The sequence below is a fragment of the Crocodylus siamensis genome, chromosome 2 (genome assembly GCF_052110815.1).
Source record: "Crocodylus siamensis isolate JL-2025a chromosome 2, ASM5211081v1, whole genome shotgun sequence".
In the NCBI taxonomy this organism is placed as follows: domain Eukaryota; kingdom Metazoa; phylum Chordata; order Crocodylia; family Crocodylidae; genus Crocodylus; species Crocodylus siamensis.
In genome coordinates this window covers 9,885,886-9,899,001 of record NC_143396.1, presented here as the reverse complement: position 1 = coordinate 9,899,001, position 13,116 = coordinate 9,885,886, and the positions used below count along the sequence as shown (strand labels likewise).

The 13,116-nt window shown below is 49.7% G+C and overlaps 1 long non-coding RNA gene across 2 annotated transcripts in view; it reads left to right on the top strand.

Moving 5' to 3' along the window:
- The window catches only part of LOC149869861 (uncharacterized), a 46,254-nt gene extending 34,723 nt beyond the window's left edge, over window positions 1-11,531 (top strand). For both annotated transcript variants that reach the window (XR_016440641.1, XR_016440642.1), the window contains exon 3: window positions 8,268-11,531. This is a non-coding gene — a long non-coding RNA (uncharacterized LOC149869861). The remainder of the gene's footprint in view (window positions 1-8,267) is intronic.
- Window positions 11,532-13,116: the final 1,585 nt, after the last annotated feature.

The window sequence follows — 13,116 nt, the reverse complement described above, 5'->3', positions numbered from 1 at the left end:
CATGAATACCATCAAGGCAGGGCAGGTGAATCATCAGGGTGAGGCCCTGAGAGGCTGGAGCGAGAGCTGACCAGGATTAAGGCAGGTACCAGGGGTTTCATGGCCACCCTAGGGTGCCCCACTTCTCTATGACTCGATGACAGTGAGACCCCACAACACAGAACAAGGGGAGCCAGTTTTCTAAGGGGCTCATCAGCCTAATCTGTTCATAGCCATCAGCTGACTGACCTGCACAGTACTTCTATCAGGAAGAGGAAATAGTGTTATCCCCCTCTGAGAAAGAGGGAGTTGAAACAGAGCGGGCCTGGCCCAATGCAATCAAGGGCAATTTGGCTGTTGGTTTCAAGGCCCAGGCTCACTGTGGTACCCACCATTGTCTGAAGACTCACTAGTATCACAAGACCAGCCCTCCTCAGCATCTCCCACCCATGGGTATGGACACCATGATGACCAATGCTATAGAAAAGCCACAGCAGAAAGACGGAGCTCTTAAAGGCAGCCAAACACTGCAATCAATGTGGCTCTACCAGTCAACTCAGTACATGAGTTACTGGACTTGATAGAGAGGTAAGAAAGCAGAAGAGAATGACCTGCTTTTGATTATGTTGGTATTTGTCAAAGTAGGCTAGATGTAGCTCAATGGATATATAGTTAAGGTCTAGATGGTATGCAAGAGAAAGGAACAGGAAAGCAAAAGGAGAGAGAGAGGAAACAAAACAGAAGGAGAACATGAAGAATAGCTCTACAATGCCTCTCAGGTTGGAAGAGGGCTTACAATGAGGCTGCACTGCTATTTTTGTTAAATTATTGTAACACCAAATCATAATGGTAAAAGAGAGATGTCTCCCTGTGATAAACTGGATCCATTTTCTGCTGTTGTTCCAGTGGGGAAAAAAAAATCAGGGGTGCATTTTTATTTGAACAGAGAGCTGTTTGCTGAACCTGCTGCAGCTACTTGAAACATAGGCAAGCAGCCATGGCAGAAAACATTACAGGGACAGGAGTCAAACAGGCCTGGGGAAACTTTGAACCCTTGTTTTCTTTCCACCGCTTGACTCTCCTGATGTCTGTTCCAGTTGGGGCGACCAGTGAAAGCAACAAAAATCCTATGAGAAACAACCGGTCTTAAGGAATTTTAGGCTGCTCAAATCCAGGAAGTTTTGGATACTGCCAACTATTTCCTGCTCCATTTGTTGATCCAGGAGGTTTAAATACAAGTGAACCGAGCTTCGATAAATGTTTAAAGGCAGTCACTTGTCTGAACTTCAGCCTCAGACCACAGGTTTCCCCGGTGCTCAATGGACAACCTTAAACTTGATCTTCCTATTTTTGAGTCCATAGGAGAACATACTTGAGAGAGAGAACTTGCATATTGGAGTTTCCTGCCTTTCTCTCCACATAGGCAGGCCAGGTTCTTTGGGTAGATGTGATATCTTTTATTAGACCAACTGAGTAGTTGGAAAAAAGCTTTTTGCAAGCTTTTGGGTGCAATCACCCTTCTTCAAGCCTAGAAAGTCTCTACTGTTCATTGCAGGATCATTCCCGATAGGGCGTATTTCTTATGGCAAGGGCTGAACCAAAATATCACAAGCTAAATCCAACCTCCTTCAAAGTTTAAGAGGGTTTCTTAGTTTGATTTGGAGTTTTTCACACAGTTTGAGTCCTTGAAGATCACGATCTGAAGACTTTGAAGACCATGATCTGACCATAATCTGAAGACCACGATCTAAATCTGAATTCTTCCCTGAACTCTTGTCTGAAGCCTGAGAATTTCTGATGGAAACTCGTCTTTCTTCATAAGGCACCTGCCCTGATTTTTAATGGCTGGTGCATTGTAAAGTTAAGAGCGAGCCTTGTCAGTCAAATCCAGCTACGGACTTCCTCGAAACGTTGAGTTGTTTGGACCTGATGTTTGGATTCTAGCCCATAATGTTTCCTGGCATTAACTGGGTTCAAAAGGGGACAAATGCATGCAGGGTGGGGCCATCAGTGGGGATCATACATGATAATTCCTGGTGCCACCTCGAGATTAGGACTTCCCAGGCCTCTGAATGATGGAAACTGCAGTGAGAGTGGAGCAAACTCTGCCCCAAAGAACTGACAAATGGACAAGACAAAGGAAGGGAGCAGGATATAACAGGGCATTTGAGTGAAAACGTCATGGCCTGCAACTTGCACTCATTCTTAAAAAATGCCTTATTGCTGGTTTGCCAGGCTTGGAGATCAGCCATCTCTATTGGCCACAAGACAGAGGAAGCACAGTCCAGAAAATGGCAGTGTGAGTTCCCCTCCAGCCCCCCCAAAAGTTGTGCCAATGTACAAAGACTGTGATTGGAGGGAACCTTTTGGGTCAGAGGGAATGACTAAGCTTACCTGTCCAGCCAGTCGGTGACCACGAACACAGTGAGTCCATGAAGACGGATGGATGATGCAGATATTTGTCAACAGCCAGCTCTCTCAACAGGGCCACGTCATGGTCTTCACATTGATGGAGAGAGGGAAGAACATAGTCTTTCCAATTTATTTTGGGCCTTTGATACTACTGTAGCATCACAAGGAGAAGTCTGCCAGTGCCCATGTGATGATTTATTCAATGTAAGCCTTTCTGGGAGCAACAATGATCTAAGGTGGATTTGAACTACCAACTTAGGGAGCATCTACACATGCGCCTTAATGCACATTAGCCTATTTTAATGTGCAATGAAGTATGACAAAAATGTGCTGTTTAGCTAATGCACATTTAAAACAAACGCAAGTGTCTTTTTTCTCGTTCCTCACAATGATTTAATGTGCATTACTTAAAGTGCATTAATGAATGTGTACATGCACTAAAGTCTAATAACTGATCACTGCGCTAGACTATCTATCTACAAGGCTACAAGGAAAATGGAGGGGCTTCACTAACGACTTTCTACATAAAAAGATTTTTTTTTAATTAACGTTCTTGTGTCACATAAATGATGAGCAAAGGCCTACTTGCCTGACGGCCGCACAGAGAGTTTACCAAGCAAAAATCCTGCAGTTCAATAAGGCAACAGTTCTCCACCTGGAAGAGTGATTATGGAGAAAGACCCCCTGCTCGTTCATCAGCTCTGCTCTGGAGCTGCTGGGAATTGCCTGACAAAACATTTTTTCCTTTTTCATTTGAAAATACCTATTCATCAAAACTGAAACTTTCGTGGGCTAGGGTCAGCCTTGATTAATTTTTCCAAGTAAAAAAAAAGGAAAAAAAGCCCATAGGGATGTCAAATTGTCTAAAGAGTTTTTGTGAATTTTTTTTAATTCAAAAACAATTGTGACATTTTCAAAACAATTCATTTTGATAGTTGAAAATGTAAAATTCCTTTTTTCTGGGTTGACATGACATCGTTTTGAAATCTTAAGCTAAGAATAGTTAAAAAAATGTTAAAGGGAAATAAGCATGGTTGCAATCAAAATGAAATATTCTGAAATCTTCACAAGACAATGTTTGGATAGACCAAAATTGGGATTTTTTTTCCTCAGATACTTTCCCCCCCCAGATTTCTTACATAAAAAGGTTTAAGATTTTGACTTTTTGTCTTAGTTCAGGCTGCACACCTGGAATCCATTTTTTTTCTTAAGAAAAATTTGTAGAAACAGGGGGGAAAAAGAAAAGAAAGAACAACAACAAAACAAATTTGCCCACTTTAAACGGGCACTGCTCTCTCTGAGCGACCGGTTGATACTCGTGTTGATGCACAAACATCCAATATGTTTTTGCATCAGTTCAGCATGAATAATACTCTTGACTCCTGTCAACACTGCACAGCTGACAGAGCCATGGAAGAGGGATCTGGAGTTAATTACTCGTTCTGCATCATCAACTCGGTAATTGGTGAGTAGCCAGTCCCAGGCCAATCTGACACACCAGTGCCAACAAACTGATGGCAAGGACATAATGTTATCAACCAGGCATCCCTGGGCCTGGTTTCAGATCTTGTGAGACAACACACAGAGAAAACGAGAGTCTGGTTGAGAACTGGATGTGAAAAGTTCATGAAAAGTTTATCCCGTGTCTCTTGCAAATCAAGGGAAGTGATTCTTCCCCTCTCTTTGGTGTTGGCAAGGCCTCACCTTGAGTCCCGCATCCAGTTTTGGGCTTTGCGCATTTAGGAGGCTATGGGCAGATTGGAGAGCAAGAAAAGAAATGGTTAGAAGCAAGATTGATGAGGAAAGGCTGAAAGAAGTAGGGGTCATTTAGACAGGAGGAGAGAAGACTGCGGGGGATTTAATAACTGTCTTCAAATACCCGAAGGGCGATGATAAAGAGAATAGAGATGGGCTTGTCTCTGAGGCCATAGAGGACAGGACTAGGAGCAATAGCTTCAAGCTGCAGTGGAGGAAATTTATGCTGGAGGTGAAGGGAACTTTTTGACTTGGAGGGCATTGGGACAGGCACCCTTGACATTTTAAATCTTGAAAGGTTTCTAAATGATGTTGTGGAGAACAGAGAAATAGCATGGAGAAAATCTGCTGCAAATACTGTCCCCTTGTCAGTCAACACTTGGAAACATGGAGGACAGAAAATCACCCCCCAAAATCAAATTTTAGGTCATTTCAACCATCCCCCAGAGGAGCAATGAGTCAACAATAAGGTGGAATCTAGAGACCTGGGATATATAGAAAAAACAGAGCTTATCGGGGTCACCAAGTTGTGAAAAACTTGCCATTTTTATGGAGCGGTGGTTTAAAAGGAACGCGTGGGTGTTGAAGCAGATAAAGCAGTTCATTTGGCTGGATACCTGCTGGCACTATAATCACGGGTCCAAGCACTGCCTCCTTTACTCCATCGCCTCACCTTCCTTACTCACGCAAGTTTAGCTTGAGGATCGTGGGGCAAACGACTCCGGTTTTGGTTTCACAACCGGCCTTTTGAAGCCTTCCACCCTTCCAGGGAAATACTGAACCTCTATCTTGTTTTACTGGAAATATTTTCGATGACCTCCGAACGTGCTCCCAAGTTGGACGGATGCCACAGTATTACTAACAAAATCTGGCACGCGGGCAAAGGGGTGAGTCTTTAAAAAAAGAGAGTGAAGGAAGGAAAAGAAAAGAAAATCCTAACAACCTGGTTTTGTTGGAGAGTCGCAGCCTGATGCCTGGTGCCAAGAACGTCAAAACCAGGTAGATCATTGGCTTTATCCTGCCGGGGGGGTTTGATTGTCTAAGAATTTAGTGCTAATGTGTTTGGAGCCGTCAGTGCAAAAATGAACTTCCCCTGTCCCCGAAAAACGTCTGGGATCTCGAAGCAAAACACCACGTGGCCGTGTCAGGTAGAGGGGAAGAGAAACAATAGGATTACCTGGTGGGAGATCTTTTCCACTACACGAGCCAGCGAGCCCAAGCGCTATCACCCTGCCTTCCCAAAGGAGGCAGATCAAATGCTTTGCTGTCTCAAGGACGATGAGGGGAACAGAGCGCGGTGGGACACTTTGGACGATGGGTGAAGTAGCCGCAGGGGAGACATGAGCAGAGCAGAGGCGAGGATGTATTGCAGTAAAAGAACAACGACAACAAAAAGGATCGAGGAAGATGATGGGAGTGACATGCTCAGGCCTGAGAGTCCAACTTAAGTCAGGTTAGCAATGCTCACCTCTCCAAATCCCAATGGACAGGGTAGCATGAGGGTAAATTCCCCCTGGGGCAGAGGTAAGGGATGGGAGTATCTTGGCAGAGGTACTAAAATCACAAAATTGCCAAAAATGAGCATTGGAAGGGACCTCAGGAGGTCACATCTAGTCCAAGCCCCATTTTGAATTATTGAACCAACCATGCTTGCAGGCACTGAAATAGCTGGTGTTTAGTGATTGCCGCAGGGACTTTGCACATGAATTACTGGTGCTTAGTTATTGCCACAGGGACTTTGCACACTTCCAGGCACTGAAATAGCTGGTGTTTAGTGATTGCCGCAGGGACTTTGCACACGAATTACTGGTGCTTAGTTATTGCCATAGGGACTTTGCACACTTCAAGGCACCAAAATAACTGGCCCAGTTGGGAACAACCACTATAGGAACCGAGAATCCCCCCAGACGTGTTTCTAGCTTCCCCCCGGCCGGCTGTTGCACGGGGAAGACAATCCTGTGAGCTCACCAATGGCAAGTCCCTCTCCCGCCCCCAGGCCTTTCCAACAGGAAGTCGTGCACAGTCTTGGCAGGCTGCTGAGACCAGCAGCGCATGAAAGCCCGGATGACTTCTGCTTTTGATCAAATGCCGTTCACTTTATTGTTACTACAACTGGGCGTCTCACCGCAACTCAGGCTGGCTACGGTCTCTCGCCCTGTTGCTTTCTGTATGCCGGGAAACTTTTCTGGCCTCTGCCCCCGAATGGCTGGGTGACCTGGGGTAGGTCACCTCATCCACCCATGCCTCAGTCTCCCCGTCTGTGACATGGAGACAATGATACCGACTGCCTTTGGAAAGAAGCAGGCCCAGCTCTCAGGAAGGGCACAGGTACCTCTCCGAGCTGCCTGGGTGGTCCAGTTAAAGAGATTACCAGTTCACCCCTGCTTCTGGCATGCTCCCTGGACCTCTGCAGCACTCCAACCCTATTCCATTTGGAAACAAAAGTATGGTATGAAAATACTGCTAACAATGATAACGGTGATGATGATGTTAATAATAATAATTGCCATGTTGGCAGCCCATCAACAGGAGGATGGCAGATATAATGATAATAATAGGAATGATAATGATGATGGTTATTATTACTGGGGTGGGACAGGGAGCTACCACCTTTGCTATGCATTTGTGCAGCATCCTGCTAATACTGGGACTAGGACCCTTGGAAACTACCGTGCAGCTCTTGTGTCCCTACTTCTCCTGCTTATATAATGTGAGTTTTTCCTTCCTGCAGCTTTCTCTGTGAAACAGCCACCACCAAACACTCCAGAGTCCACTCACCCACAGGCAAACCTGCCAACCCAACCTGCATCTTTCCCTCTAACTCTCATATCTGGAAACACCCCCTGCTCCAACCCACACCCCCTGCCCCCAGCTGTTCCCCACGTGGGCTCAGAGCAACCTGGCCGAGTTTCCCACCAGCTTAAAATATCTTCAGGCTGAGCAGAGCCTCCTGTGTCCTGCACGGCCTCAGAAGGTCTCTGCATACACCAGCTGCCGTTCAGACCTAGCCCCTCCATGCTTCCCTCACCCAGATCACACCAGTCCACTTTCTGTGGACTTTGCTGAGATACCCCTTGCACCTTAGTGGGACAGGCTGAAAAACATCAGTGCCGTCCTCCTCTGCTCCCAAAAGCCAGATTGCTGTGGCTATTTTATGATTAACATTTCAGGCCTGTCCACAACTTCCCAGGCTGGACTGGATCCTTTCAGAGCATAACAGCATGACCCTCCTGAGCATGTTCACAAGGACAAGGAGAGAAGCACGGTGGGGATCCCAGAAATCTGTGCAGGTAGTGCTAAATGACTCTTGTGTGGCTAATGTTAGCTGTGTAGATGCCACTTGCCCACCTAAAGGACAGTTGGATTTGAGCCGAAAGCAGTGAGGGCAGGTTAACCACACCACACCTCTCAATAAGGTGTCAACTCTAAATAGGAGAAGCAGATTCAGATCGGCTATAGCGGTGAGCCCATACCTCCCCTTTCTGACCACACGGTAGAAGCAGCTGCCAGAAACTTTTTCAAGTCCCTGAAGAAGGTAAGAATTTCCTCCATCCTCTCTCCTGCCCTCCATGCCCAGAGACACATCCTCCCCACATTTCTTCCTGTCCTCTCCCCTCCCATTCCCTCTCCCCCCTACTGCTGCCGTTGCCCGCTGTCCCAAGGGTGAGGGCAGCTCCTATCCCACTCCAGTTGGGTTGCACGGGGTCTGCACTCAGCCCAGGACAGCAGCAATGGGAGTGGGCAGGTTGGGAGCAGACGCAGGATGGGGGAACCCACCTGTGTGCTACCAGTCCTGCCACCCTGGGCTGAGCCAAGCATCCAGCTGGAGCGGGAGAGGAGACCCCTGGCCCCTGGGACAGCGGGGACATCAGCCGCGGCAGATGGAGGGAGAAGGGGAGAGGAGGAGACGTACCTCTGAGCATGGGGGTGTGGAGGGTGTGAACTTCTACCTGCTTCAGGGACTTAAAGAAAGTCCCTGACTGCTGCTCCCATGGTGCAGTCAGGATCATAAGAGGCCCTGGCCCAACCCAGGATTGGGACCCCATTGTGCTAAGCACTCCACAATGACCTTGCTACCTCCGGAGATACTTCCCTACTTCCATAGCATCTCTGGCCTGCAGGTATGCCGGTTGCCCTCTTCAGAAGTCAGTGATTGCCCTCTTAACAAGTGCATGCACTCCTGTCTCCCTGCAAGAAGGACCAGGACGGGCATCGACAAGGAACCCATCGATTCGATGCAGCGAGGGAGTGGAAAATATACGGTGAGAGGTGTATCGAGGTTCTGCTATTTTCCCAGCCAAAAATACCCAGGCCCACAGGTGGGAAAGCTCCTGCTTTCCAGATGGAAAATCTTTTCGGAGCCAGGCTGATGCTCTTTAAATATAAATACCATTTGCCCAGGGTGGCCGGGGACACAGACAGAGATTGGCAGTGAATGGAAATGACCGTTCACTCTTATAGCTCTGTGTCTCCGTTCAAGCTTGTGGACATAAGGAAGACCCTGATGTTTTACAGTGCGAAGGCTGAGAAAGTGTGCATGTGTGTATGTGTGTGTGTATTTGCGTGCAAAATATCAAGGTGGCACAGTGTTCTGGTTGTGATTTCCAATCTGGGTTTTGCTCATGAGACAGTAAGGCACCAGGACTTGTGTGTGTGTGTGTGTGAGTGAGGGCGCGGGGGAAAGAGAGCAAGAGAGAGGTCCATTTTATTTTTATCTTCATTATTATGATTATTGTTATTATTATTAATACAAAAGTGAGAAACATGTTATTTTCTTGCCTTCAGGAAAGAAATCTGCGTTATTTCTGGCACTGGGCGTCTTTCCAACGCATTCCGCCTCAATGTGGAAAATTCAGATTCTTGGAGATTTCATTATAAGCTCTAAGAAAGGCCTGGGGAGGAGGAGGGGAAAAAAATGTGTCAGCACACCTAGAGGAACTGCCATTGACAGTGTATGGGCAAACCCCAGGATGGCAGAGTTGGCAATGCTCCATCTGAGAAGAGTGTGACTCAACCCAGGCTTCAGCTTGGTGCTAAGAAGTGCTGTGCTGCACCAGGGATTACTCTTTGCTAAGCCATCCTTCCCCTCAGTGCTCCCATGATCATAAGATCGTAGGAAAGTCCTGCCAGCTGACACCATCCCAGACACAGTGGGGCTCGCTGAAACGTGGTGGGACCCAACACACAACTGGGCGGTGAATATCAAGGGCTATCGGCTGTACAGGACAGGGAGGAGAGGCGGGGGTGTGGCGCTCTACATCAAGGAGGAATACCCATCCTCATCAGGTAGCACAGGGTCAGAGGAGGGCACACGGAAGTGCTTTGGGTTAGGATACAAGGCAGTCGAGGGGAAAGAGGCTTAACAGTGGGGTCGACTACAGACCCCCCGACCACGAGGAAGAGCTCGACCAGGAATTCTTAGGTCAGCTCACGGAGGTCGTTAGGTCAAAGGATGCGGTCATCATGGTGACCTGAACTTTCCAGACGTCTGCTGGGAAGAGGAGTCAGCCAGGTCTGACCGCTCACGTAGGTCCCTAGCCCAAATGCAGGACCTCCATCTAACCCAGAGGGTGCACAGCCCCACCAGGGGGGACGCCTTGTTGGACCTGGTGCTGGCCACGGGTGATGACCTGGTGCGGGGGCTGCGGGTGCTCGACCCCCTGGGCGACAGCAACCATCGCCTGCTGGGATTCACCATCCAGCGCAAGGTGGCAAAGGCCGGCAGTAAGGCAGCGGTCCTAGATTTCAGGAGTGCGGACTTCAATGAGCTACAGAGGATAGCTGGAGAAGCGCTGAGGTCCCGGAGGGGAGGGGAGCCGGGTGTCCAAGGAGAGTGGTCGCTCCTTAAGGAGACGATCCTCCAAGCCCAAAGGGAGGTAATCCCAACGAGGATCAAAGGGAGCAGGAGGGCGCAAAAGCCCCCACGGCTCACCAAAAGCATCCGAGAATGTCTCCCAGCTAAAAGGGGGGCGCACACCCAATGGCAGGGAGGGGCCGTCCCCAGGAAGGACTACACTGCGGTTGCTAGGGGATGCAGGGGGGGGTCAGGAGATGGGACTGGGACTAGCGACCCGGATCAAGGACAACAAGAAGTCCTTTTTTAAATACACAGGGGGCAAAAAGAAGGTTCTGGGTGACATAGGGCCCCTCCAAGACATGCTAGGAAATTTGATCATCACACCAGATGAGAAAGCTGACCTATTTAACGATTTCTTTGCCTCCATTTTCCTGAGTGGGGACCAGATCAGCACCCCCCCCCCCCACCGGGTCTGCCTGAGGCCCCAGGGGAGGCAGACCCAGGCCCAGGAACTGGACATGTTCAAGTCAGCCGGTCCTGATGATCTCCACCCCCGAGTGCTGAGGGAATTAGCTCTGGTCATTGTGGGACCCCAGCACGGCTGTACGAGCGCTCGTGGGGCTCTGGTGTGGTGCCGGAGGACTGGAAGAGGCCCAGCGTGGTTCCCATCTTCAAAAAGGGGAGGAAGGAGGACCCGGGGACTATAGGCCAGTTAGTCTTTACCTCAATCCTGGAGAAGCTCTTTGAGGAAATTATCCAGGAGCACATCTGTGAGGGGCCAGTGGGGGGGATTATGCTTAGGGGCAACCAACACGGGTTCATTAGTAGCAGGTCCTGTCAGACCAACCTGGTGGCCTTCTACGACCAGGTCACAAAATCCTTAGCCGCAAGGGTAGCAGTGGACATCGTCTTCCTGGACTTTCAGAGGCCTTCGACACTGTCTCTCAACCCGTTCTAATTAAGAAACTGGGGGCTGTGGTGTAGACACCCACATGGTCAGATGGGTCACCAACTGGCAGGAGGGCCGCACCCAGAGAGCGGTGGTGGATGGGTCATTTTCGACCTGGAAGGACGTGGGCAGGAGGGTCCCCCAGGGCTCGGTCCTCGGGCCCACACTGTTCAACATCTTCATCAGCGACTTGGACGAGGGGGTAAAAAGCACTTGTTCAAATTTGCTGATGACACTAAGATGTGGGGGGACGTGGGCACACTGGAAGGATGCAACAGGCTGCAATCGGACTAGACAGGTTACAGGGGTGGGCGGACGAGAACAGGATGGGATTCAACACCGACATGTGCAAGGTGCTGCACCCAGGGAGGAAGAGCCAGCACCATACCTACAGGCTGGGGAACTCCCTTCTCGTCAGGGCAGAGGCAGAAAAGGATCTTGGAGTCATCATTGATGCCAAGATGAACACGGGCCGGCAGTGTGGGGACACGGTCAGGAAGGCCAACCGCACCTTGTCTTGCATCCACAGATGCATCTCGAGCAGGTCCAGGGAGGCGATCTTCCCCCTCGATGTGGCACGGGTCAGGCCGCAGCTGGAGGACTGCGTCCAGGTCTGGGCGCCGCACTTCAGGAGGGATGTGGACAGCATGGAGAGGGTCCAGAGGAGGCCACCCGCATGATCTGGGGCAGCAGGGCAGGCCCTACGGGGAGAGACTGCGGGACCTGAACCTGTTCAGCCTCCACAAGAGAAGGCTGAGGGGGATCTAGTGGCCTGTTACAAACTGGTCAGAGGGGACCAGCAGGCATTGGGGGAGTCCCTGCTCCCCCGAGCACTACCAGGAGTGACCAGGAATAACGGTCACAAGCTGGCAGAGGGGAGATTCAGGCTAGACATCAGGAGGCGCGACTTCACAGTCAGGGCGGCTAGGATCTGGGACCAACTTCCAAGCGAAGTGGTGCAGGCTCCTACCCTGGGGGGCTTTAAGAGGAGGCTGGATGTACACCTTGCTGGGGTCGTTTGACCCCAGTACTCCTTCCTGCTGTGGCAGGGGGTTGGACTCGATGATCTGCTCAGGTCCCTTCCGACCTGACCAACTATGAAACTATGAAAGTCGGGCTGGAAGGGACCTCACAAAGTCATCTAGCCCAGTTCCTTGCAAGACCATCCCCAATTACACCATCCCAGTCAAGTGTCTCTCTAACCTGCTTTTGAAAAGACATCTGAGCTTGACAAGAGCTAATGAGTCATGAAGCAAGAGAAGAGACCAGAAGCCCTAGAAAATCCCCCCACCCTCTGCTTTGAAAGGTTAGCTTCATTAGTGGAGCATCAAGACCATTAAAAAGGAGAGATGTTCTTTAAGACCTCCAAAGTGAAGAACAATGGGTCTCTCAGGTGCTTAAGGAGTCATGGAGCAGGGATCAAAGCAAAGCAAAAAATTAACTTCCTCATTTAATCACTTCATATATCCCCTCCACCCCCCCACCCCCCTCCTGCAAGGTTTGGAGGGCTGATTTGAGGAGGAATGGTGCATGTGCTTTGCTGAAAATAAGGTAAATTCCCCCTTCTGCTGCTTGCATGCACTGCTGCTAGTCCTGTCTCCTACAGCCACAGCGAAAAGCCCATCTCCATGCTCTCTGTTATTGCCCCTCAGGCATTTGCAGACTGATAAATCCCCCCTCCGTCTTCTCTTCTCCAGACTGAATCAGAGAATCACAGAATCACAGACAACGAGGGCTGGAAGTGCCCTCAGGAGGTCGCATCTAGTGCAAACCCCTACTCCAAGCCAGAGCAGCCCCAGCTACATCATCGCAGCCAGAGCTGGATCTTAAAAGCCTCCCAGAATCACCCTACTTCTTTCAGCCTTTCCTCATCAATCTTGTTTTCCGGGAAGGGGCTGTAGTGAGCTCCAGATGCTCCAGCTGTTGCTTCAGTGCAGAACTCCCCCCCTCCCCCACATGGCATGGGTTTCCCAGGAACCACAGCTGTAAATGTGGTTCCAGGGTGGGTGCCCTCCTCACCCAACCTTACATACACCCCTGGGCAGCCTGGTATCAGGTGGGATTCTTCTGCAGGGGCTGATTCATGCAAAGCCATAGGGGATGCCTTTCCAGCTGACATGGAGACAAACACAGTGCCCCAACATGGTGCCAGGAGGTAGCGGGCTCTCCAGAAATAGCTGTGATCAACCAGGAGGGGAAATGTAGGTGGTGATGGGGAAGCTAA